Source organism: Rattus rattus, chromosome 1 (assembly GCF_011064425.1).
Source record: "Rattus rattus isolate New Zealand chromosome 1, Rrattus_CSIRO_v1, whole genome shotgun sequence".
NCBI classification, from domain to species: Eukaryota; Metazoa; Chordata; class Mammalia; order Rodentia; family Muridae; genus Rattus; species Rattus rattus.
Window position 1 is genome coordinate 161,267,601 of NC_046154.1, and position 10,468 is coordinate 161,278,068.

Sequence of the window (10,468 nt, forward strand, 5' to 3'; positions counted from 1 at the left end):
ACCACTGCATCCTGTTCACTATCTTCTTCTCTGTGCTGGTTGCTCACCTGAACCTATTATGTAGTTTCCACTCTTATAATGGTGATGTGTGGGAAATTTCCTTTTCTATTACATGTACAATGCTATCCAATTGGAAAGGATTGGTAGTTATTCAACCATTGTGAATAACATAATTTGACAAGATCATTTTCCTCTTTCGAGTGCCAAATAATGAGATATTGATAAAATTAAGCAATGTTAAATATTAAAAATATACTTTAAAATGTATTTGGAAGACAAACACAGATGAAAAATCATAAAACTGTAAAGGATATTTCAAATGACAAACATATCTTCATTAACAGAACAGGAGGGTTGGAAAATATGTTTTGGTAGATGTGATATAATTTTTATATTTTCTATAGATTTTCAAGAGCAAATGAGAAATGAAGAACCAGTCAGGAGAGTTAAGAGTTCATTTTGGTTGGACTGACAGATGACCCTCAGCTACAAATTCTGATTTTCCTATTTCTCTTTTTCAATTACATTTTGAGCATGATAGGGAACTTCATGATCATCTTCCTCACCCTATTGGATCCCCATCTTAAGACTCCTATGTATTTCTTCCTCCGGAATTTCTCCTTCATAGAAATTACATTCACCACAGTGTGCATTCCCAGGTTCCTGATAAACATTCTCTCAGGAGACAGAAGAATTTCCTACAATGATTGTGCAGCTCAATTGTTCTTTGTATTCTTACTAGGGACTACAGAGTTCTACCTGTTGGCTGCTATGTCCTATGATCGCTATGTTGCCATCTGCAGACCACTCCATTACCCCATCATTATGAATAGCAAAGTGTGCTACCTACTGGTCCTCAGCTCCTGGGTAACTGGATTCTTAGTCATCTTCCCTCCTATGCTCTTGGGTGTGAGGAGCTGTCCGAGGAGCTGTCCTCACATATGTGAGGAGCTGTCCTTACATACTCCATTACAAAGATGGCACCAGCATCCGGCAGAACGCACCTAGTAAAAAGGGCAATACGCAGGCACCTGGTAACTTCCCTACTCGAAGGGACACGTACGTTATGGTACGTCATCTGGCATAATTGGCAGCGACCAGTCAGAGAGTGACACGCCCTAGGCGAGGATAGTTTCCCATATAAGGGACGGTTATTCCTCACCGGCGCCTCCGCATTGTAAGCTTATGCTCTCCTCTCAAGACGATTAAAAGCTTTTTTCTGCAGAAGGATCCTGTGTGTGCCGCGTCGTTCCTGCTGGCGAGATGTAGCACGGACATCTGGTGCCAAAAACCGGAAAGACCTCGCCATCATCAGCACCTTCGAGATCCCTTGGCGACAAGGAGGATTCAGAACTGCAGGTAACACGTTCGAGAGGCAGCCCTCTCTGACTTTGGTCTGGGGTTGTCACCGCCTTTGGGAAGGATTTGTTAAGGCTATAGTATTTGTCCTGGGAGCCACCCTACTTTTTATGTTCTGTTTTCACCGTTTTCGCTGTTAAAAGGACGATCACAGCAGCTGAAGGCGCCTCAGTCTCTCAGATATAAGTGAGCTTCAAAGAGCTCCCTTTTTACCTCCGATTTTGACTGTTGAGGAGCAAGGACGCGATAAGGCCGATGTAGATAAGCGGCACCATGGGGGAGGCGCGTGTAAGACTCCCGTACATAAGAGAGCAGCGTGTCCGTCTCTACCCTTTCACCTCACGCCTTGTCAGACGGACGTAGATAAGCCGCCGGCGTTCCTGGCCCATCATGGGATCCTCACAGTCTGTGGTCACGGCCTTGGAAACAGTGTTAAAACAGAGGGACATCAAAATTGGAAGAGGAACACTTACAAACTTTGTGAAGGAGTTGGAGAGTGTGGCGCCTTGGTTTGCCTGTTCAGGCTCGTTTACAATTGCCTCATGGAACAAACTTGGAAAAGACCTTGACAGAAAATTGGCGGAAGAGGATCTGCGGCTAGGGACCAAAGCTATATGGAAGCTGGTTAAGAATTGTTTAAAGGATGAAATGTGTAAGGCAGCAGTAGTAGAAGGACAGGCCACTCTCGAGGTAGTCCGGGAGAGTCTGTCAGAAACCGAACGTAGTGAGAGGTTGGGCCTGCCAAGAAGAAAAAAGACGCCCTAAGAAAGAAAAAGTGCCTCCCGTAAGTCCGCAGACAAGGGAGCGTTGAAATTTTCAGATTCCAGCACTTCCTCCTCTACACATAAACCAGGAGGGGGAGCCAGCCTATACCCTGTGAAAGAGCTAGAAGTGCTGAACCTCGACAGTTCTGAAAGCCCTGAAAATAAAACCTTAGACTCAGAGGAGGAGGCTGAGCTAGATGAGGAAGCAGCTAAATATGAGGAGGAAAGATATTACCCCGATGAATGTAGGGGAAGTAATAGAAGCCTTCTAGCGCGGCCGCCACCAACGGCGCCCCCTCCATATGAGACACGCTCACACGCCTTCTCACTAGTCCCTGAGAGGGTGAGAAGAAAGCTGAGTATGACATTTCGTATCTTTGAGACTCCGGAGGGAGGACGGGTCCATGCCCCTGTTGAATATAATCAGATTAAGGAATTAGCGGAATCAGTTAGAAAGTATGGAGTCACGGCCAACTTTACTCTAACACAACTCGACAGGTTGGCCATGACAGCATTGACACCAGCTGATTGGCAGATGATTGCTAAGGCAGCCCTTGCCAGCATGGGCCAATACATGGAATGGAAAGCACTCTGGTATGAGGCAGCCCAAACACAGGCCAGAGCGAATGCTACGGCCTTAATACCTGAGCAACAAGAATGGACTTTCGAACTCTTAACAGGACAGGGCCGCTTTGCAGCTGATCAGTCTGCTTACCACTGGGGCGCCTATGCTCAGGTCTCCAGCACGGCTATTAGAGCCTGGAAGGCACTGTCCAGGAGAGGAGGGATTGATAATCAACTTACAAAAATCGTTCAGGGACCCCAGGAAAATTTCTCAGATTTTGTAGCTAGAATGACAGAGGCTGCAGGACAGTCTTTGGTGATCCTGAACAAGCAGCACCACTAATAGAACAGCTTTTTAGAGCAAGCCACCCAGGAGTGCCCAACAGCCATAGCCCCCTAAGAAATAAAGGGCTACAGGATTGGCTTAGAGTTTGCAGGGAACTTGGAGGGCCCCTAACTCAGGCCTGGCTGCCATTCTCCAGTTCCAGCGACGCCTGTTAAAGGGACGGATAAAAAGATCATGCTTTCAATGTGGGAAAACAGGCCATCTAAAAAGAGACTGCAGGATGACAAAAGGAGACAGGGGGTCTGCAACCCTCTGTGTCCGATGTGGCAAAGGCTACCATAGGGCTGACCAGTGCCGATCAGTGAGAGACATTAAAGGCAAACTACTCCCTCCTTTGGAGACTCGACCTAATGAGATGTCAAAAAACGGGCTGGTGGGCCCCCGGTCCCAGGGCCCTCAAAGATATGGGAACCGCTTTCACAGGGCCACGACCCCCCAGAGGAGGTCCCCAAGAGCCGACACAAAAATTGGACCTGCGTGCACCCTCAGACTTCTTTCTCTAATGCCCCAGATGGGCATTCAGCCAATTCCTGCTCAGACTGTGGGGCCTCTACCCCCGGGAACCATAGGCCTTGTCCTTGGGAGAGGATTTCTCGCCCTACAAGGACTGATAGTCCATCCAGGGCTTGTTGAAGCTCAGCGCTCTCTTGATATTCAGATTCTTTGTTCAAGTCCCGATGGGGTTTTTTCCATAAGTAAAGGAGATAGAATAGCACAGTTATTACTCCTTCCGTGCTCCCAGGCCATGATACAGGATACCAAGGGACCCATGGGGTCCACTGGTCATGATTCGGCACATTTGGTGGTTCACCTTAACAACCGCCCAAAATTGAGCTTAGAAATTAATGGAAAGAAATTCGAAGGCATACTGGATACTGGGGCTGATAAAAGTATAATTTCCTCAAAATGGTGGCCTCAATCGTGGCCTACCACAAAATCTTCTCACTCACTACAGATTAGGCTACTAGTCATGCCCTATCATCAGCTCTGCCACTCTAACTTGGACAACTGCCAATGGCCGACAGGGACAATTTATTCCTTATGTACTTCCCCTGCCTGTTAATCTTTGGGGGAGGGATGTTATGCAGACCATGGGACTGACCTTATCTAATGAATACCCCCCACAAGTGGCCCACATGATGTCAAGGATGGGCTATAAGGAAGGGAAAGGCCTAGGGCGATTAGAACAGGGTTGTCTCACGCCCATTGAACCGATCGCCAACCCCCATAAACAAGGCCTGGGTTTTTCCTAGGCGCCATTGGGGCAGCACGACCCATACCATGGAGGACGGAGGACACGGTGTGGGTTCCCCAATGGCCATTAACCTCTGAGAAATTACAGGCAGCTACAGGACTGGTGGATGAACAATTAAGATTGGGACATTTGGAGCCCTCCACCTCTCCTTGGAACACCCCAATTTTTGTAATAAGGAAAAAATCAGGAAAATGGCGACTACTCCATGACTTGAGGGCCATTAACGATCAGATGGAATCCCTTGGACCCATTCAGCGGGGCCTTCCTATACTCTCGGCCCTACAAAAAGATTGGAATTTGGTAATAATAGATATCAAGGATTGTTTTTTCGCTATTCTGCTTTACCCCCCAGATAGGCCCAGGTTTGCTTTTACCGTCCCATCAATTAATCATACTGAACCTGATGAAAGATACCAGTGGAAGGTCCTACCTCAGGGCATGGCCAATAGCCCTACGATGTGTCAGTTATATGTTCAGGAAGCCCTCAAACCAGTCAGGGAGACCTATCCAAATTTACTGTTAATCCATTACATGGATGATATATTGATGTGTCATAAAGACTTAGAATTACTCAAACAAGCCTATTCCTTATTACAAAAAACCCTTAAACAATGGGACTTACATATTGCTACAGAAAAGGTCCAAATTGCTGACACAGGTCATTTTCTAGGATCCATTATTTTCCCTGATAAGATTATACCCCAGAAACTGGAAATCCGTAGAGACCACCTCCACACTCTTAATGACTTTCAGAAGCTCTTGGGAGATATCAACTGGTTGAGACCATTTTTGAAAATCCCTTCCGCGGAATTAAAACCTTTGTTCGAAATATTGGAAGGGGACGGCCACATCACCTCCCCTCGTGTGCTAACTCCCGCTGCAACCAAGGCCTTACTAAAAGTAGAAGATGCCATAAAACAGGCCCAATTGCAACGCATTGATTGGTCTCTACCTTTTTCACTCTGTGTACTAGATACCAAGGATTTACCCACTGCAGTTTTATGGCAACAAGGTCCACTGTTATGGATCCATCCACATGCTTCCCCTGTGAAGATTATTGATTGGTATCCAGCCGCAGTAGCACATCTGGCTATTAAGGGCCTAAAAGCTGCCATCTGTCATTTTGGGACTCCACCCCAAACCTTGATTATCCCATATACACCCTACCAGGTCCAAACTCTAGCCGCTACCTCTGATGATTGGGCAGTGCTGCTCACATCCTTTACAGGGAAGATAGATAATCATTATCCTAAACACCCCCTATTGTGTTTTGCAAGATCACAACCTATTGTTTTCCCTCGCGTCACATCCCACAGACCATTAAAGGAGGGGATAACTGTGTATACGGATGGGTCAAAAACAGGGGTGGGAGCATATGTGGTAAACTCCCAAGTATTCTCACAACGATATTTTGAAACCTCACCCCAAGTGGTAGAATGCCTAGTGGTCATGGAGGTCATTGAAAAATTCCAGGTTCCTCTAAATATTGTTTCAGATTCCTCCTATGTGGTTAATGCTGTTAGTATTCTTGAAACCGCCGGTATAATTAAAACCACTAGTAAGGTGGCAGATATTTTCCGAAAAATCCAAATTATCCTATTAAATAGAAGATTCCCTGTATACATTACTCATGTACGGGCCCATTCTGCACTCCCTGGCCCAATGAGTTCAGAGAATGATTTGGCTGACAAAGCCACAAAAATGATAGCTCTGGCCCTGGCCTCTCCTTTAGAGGCCGCTAAAGCCTTTCATGGCAATTTCCATGTCACCTCAGAAACTTTACGCCGCTGCTTCTCTATAACTAGAAAAGAGGCACGTGATATAGTCACCCAACAGTGCTGCCAGTTCCTCCCAGTTCCTCACATCGGGGTCAACCCGAGAGGAATACAGCCATTGCAAATCTGGCAAATGGATGTGACTCATAATTCTACTTTTGGAAAATTACAGTATGTGCATGTATCTATAGACACATGTTCTGGCATTCTACATGCCACCCCACTTACAGGAGAAAAAACAACACATGTCATTCAGCACTGCCTTGAAGCATAGAGTGCTTGGAGAAAGCCAAAATGTGTAAAAACTGACAATGGCCCCGCCTACACATCTCAAAAATTCCGTCAGTTTTGTGCTCAGATGCAGGTTACCCACCTGACGGGCCTGCCCTACAACCCTCAAGGATAGGGAATCATAGAGCGTGCTCATCGGACGCTCAAATAATATTTAATAAAACAAAGAAGGGGAATTATGATAGAACTACCCCCAACACCCCGAGTGGCCACTGCTCTGGCCCTTTTTACCTTAAATTTTTAAAATCTTGATGAAGCTGGACAAACAGCGGCTGAGCGACATTGCTCAGAGCCCAAGAGGACAAAAGAATTAGTCAAATGGAAGGATGTATTAACAAATGAATGGAAAGGCCCAGATCCTGTTTTAATAAGATCCAGGGGAGCTGTCTGTGTTTTTCCACAGGACAATGAAAATCCCATATGGATTCCAGGACGACTTACTCAGAGCATCACAGCAAGTGATCAAGAAGGGACTGGGACTCCTGCACCTCCTCACTCTTCTTCCATGGATGCCAGCAACGGTGCAGGGCGAGCTAGGATGGGGAATAATGTCAACCTTTCCACTCCCGATGCCGGTGATGTACCACTAACAGGGATTTAGGGTTGGCCTATTTACCTAAGGATCCACAGGTTGAACGACTAAAAGAAAATAGGACTATTCCCCTTAAGGGCAGCCTTTGTTTTGGCATATTCAACAAAACATCTTTTGATCTCCCTTGCATTATGTTATATAATCAATCTTCTGCTTGGTTAAGGGAGGCCACATGGGAACTGGTGAGGAGGACATTGTGGCTAACGCCACAGTTCTCTATGGTGGTGGCCTTACATTGCGTAATGGTAGCTGCACTGATCTTACACCCATGGAGATGCTACTTGGAGGAAAGGGGAAAAAGGGACGGTTGTCATTTTCCTGGACGGGAACATCAAACCTGCTGCCTCTGTCTGGACAGCTACTCATATAAAATATCGCAGTAGTTACCCGCATGCCTCGCTTTATCCTTTTGATCCCTGTTGATGCCCGGGACCATGACCTTATTTAGAGGAAAAAGAGATTTTGGTACTTCTGCAATTATTGCTGGCATTATTGCTCGACGACAGCAGTCGCTGCCTCGTTACTGCCTCGGCATTGGCCTTGTCAAATTCAGTACAGACAACCCAAACTATCAATGATTTATCGGCCACCGTCTCTGTGGCTCTGGACAGACAGGCCTCGGCCAATACTCAGATATAGGGAGGCCTTATGCTTGTCAACCAACGTATAGATCTGGTCCGAGAGCAATTAGACATTCTATGGCAACTGGCCCAGCTTGGCTGTGAGCAAAAACTCCCAGGCCTTTGTGTCACCTCCATATAATATGACAAATTTACCCGAGCTGCTAATCTGTCTAAGAGTCTTTCACAGCATCTGTTACAGAATTGGACCTCGGAGTTTGAACAGACACTTCGGGAGCTGAGAGCGACCATCATTCAAGTAAATTCTACCTGACTGGACCTGTCTTTGACGGAGGGATTGTCGTCCTGGATCACCTCAGCAGTCTCTTACTTCAAGGAATGGGTGGGAGTGGGACTTTTTGGAGTGATCCTCTGCTGTGGATTAGTGTTACTCCTCTGGTTGCTTTGCAAATTGAGATCTCAAACAAGAAAGGACAAAGTAGTGATCGCCCAGGCGCTTGTAGCCCTTGAACAAAGAGCGTCAGTCGATATCTGGTTGACCATGCTCAAGCAACAGGTCACCAGCTGGACAGCTCTTGCACTCCTAGAACCTTGGTTCATTGCACAGGATTAGAGTGTCCGGCTTGAGCAGCCCATGAGGGGTGACGAGCTTAGCATTGCACAGGGAAGTTCTACCAAATACGCTCCCTGGAAGGCATGTCATATTACATGAGGGATTCTGCCCTAGTTTTCCCTCCCTCGAAAAATGGCAGTGCGACGGGTCGGGAGTGCCCTGCGTCCCAACAACAGCCTAAGGGTATCTCTCTTGTACAAGTTCGCCAACTTTGTACGAGGATATGACCTCTGTCTTCACCCTCCTATATCTGGGTGTCCTGTTTGCTTAAAAAAACAGAAAAGGGGGAGATGTGAGGAGCTGTGCGAGGAGCTGTCCTCACAGATGTGAGGAGCTGTGCGAGGAGCTGTCCTCACAAATGTGAGGAGCTGTCCTTACATACTCCATTACAAGATGGCACCAGCATCCGGCAGAACGCACCTAGTAAAAAGGGCAATACGCAGGCGCCTGGTAACTTCCCTACTCGAAGGGACACGTACGTTATGGTACGTCATCTGGCATAATTGGCAGCGACCAGTCAGAGAGTGACACGTCCTAGGCGAGGATAGTTTCCTATATAAGGGACGGTTATTCTTCACTCGGCATCTCCGCATTGTAAGCTTATGCTCTCCCTCTCAAGACGCAGTAAAGCTTTTTCTGCAGAAGGATCCTGTGTGTGCCGCGTCGTTCCTGCTGGCGAGATGTAGCGCGGGACACTTGGGGCTCAAACTGGATTTCTGTACTTCGGGATCAATAGATCATTTTTTATGTGATCCTTCTCCTGTCCTTCAGCTGTCTTGTACAGACACACGTTTCATAGAACTAATGACTTTTGCCTTAGCTGTCATGACACTTGTCATTACCTTGATATTAGTGATTCTCTCCTACACACTCATCATCAAAACCATCCTAAAGTTCCCTTCAGCTCAACAAAGGAAAAAGGCTTTTTCCACCTGCTCATCATACATGGTTGTTGTCTCCATTACTTATGGGAGTTGTATCTTCATGTATGTGAAAACATCAGCAAAGGAGAGAGTGAGTTTAAATAAAGGTATAGCTGTGCTCAATACATCTGTGGCCCCATTGCTAAACCCTTTCATTTACACCCTGAGGAACCAGCAGGTAAAGGATGCTTTCAAACATATGCTTCATAGAGTTTGTACGAAACAATTAAACAAAGTTTAGACATAAGCAACATGATGGTAAAACTTTAATGTTAAAATAGATAGCAATTATCGAATGCATTGGCAGTGAGGTGAGAAAGTCTTCTTAAATCAGAATCTTAAGTTCTATGCACACAGATAAAATCTCTTCTCATATTTTTTTAAATATAATTTGTTTTATACAGTGTTACTCTCTTCAGACAAACCAGAAGTGGGTATCAGATCCCATTACAGATCGTTGTGAGCTACCATGTAGTTGCTGGGATTTGAACTCTGGAACTCTGGAAAAGGAAAGTTCTTAACTGCTGAGACATCTCTCCAGCCCTTCTTCTCATATTTTTTTATATTTTGAAATTTTATTCAGCATTAATTTTCTATACTTAACAAATTAATTAATATATTTTATTTGTTGACATAGTAAGATACATGGATACAAAATAATATAATGTACAATGTAAAATAATTGAGATTGTCAAAGCATGGTGAGACTTTGGCTATTTGGTTGATGAATGTAAAGTACCAGAAACATCACTTATGATGAAGTCTGTAAACTGAATAAATAAAATATGTAAGGGTTCTGTGGTGAGTTACATAAAATATGTCAAATCATTACAATTCTGCTGTAAAGAAATCACTTGTAAAGTACCTTGACTGAGAATATGGGATTTTGTTAGGTAAATTAAATGATATTTGCTTAAAACAATTAAAGTTGGAGTTTGGTAGTCAACCAAGACAATTTTATTTACTATTCATTAATAAGCCGGTATGGAAAATTTTCTATCAAATAAAAATCATACACCACAAAGTCCTAATTTGTTTGTATTATGTAGGCTTTCATAAATTAACTATTCATATATTAAAATAGTTCTGTAAAATTATTTTAAACCAATGCATTGGACCCATGCACACACCCATGTATAAGTAGAGGCCACCACAGTCAATTATTTCCTTTGCCTATTCACTGTGTGATATTATCTATTTCTAATTGGTAGATTTTGGTAACTATAAACTCATCTCACAATTCTCAACTATCATAGGAAAGAAAAAGAAGAGAGGTACTGTATGTTGTTTTGTTTCTGCAGCTGAATGTGTTTGAGTTTCCCATGCTTCTCCATGCATATGTTCTGATATTCATGGCCATTATGCCTGTTGTATATCCTGTTTTCTCTTTTTATCTCAACAGTTA

The 10,468-nt window shown here is 44.7% G+C and overlaps 1 pseudogene; it reads left to right on the forward strand.

Moving 5' to 3' along the window:
- Positions 1-425: 425 nt before the first annotated feature.
- LOC116889941 lies at positions 426-9,304 on the forward strand (annotated as a pseudogene).
- Positions 9,305-10,468: the final 1,164 nt, after the last annotated feature.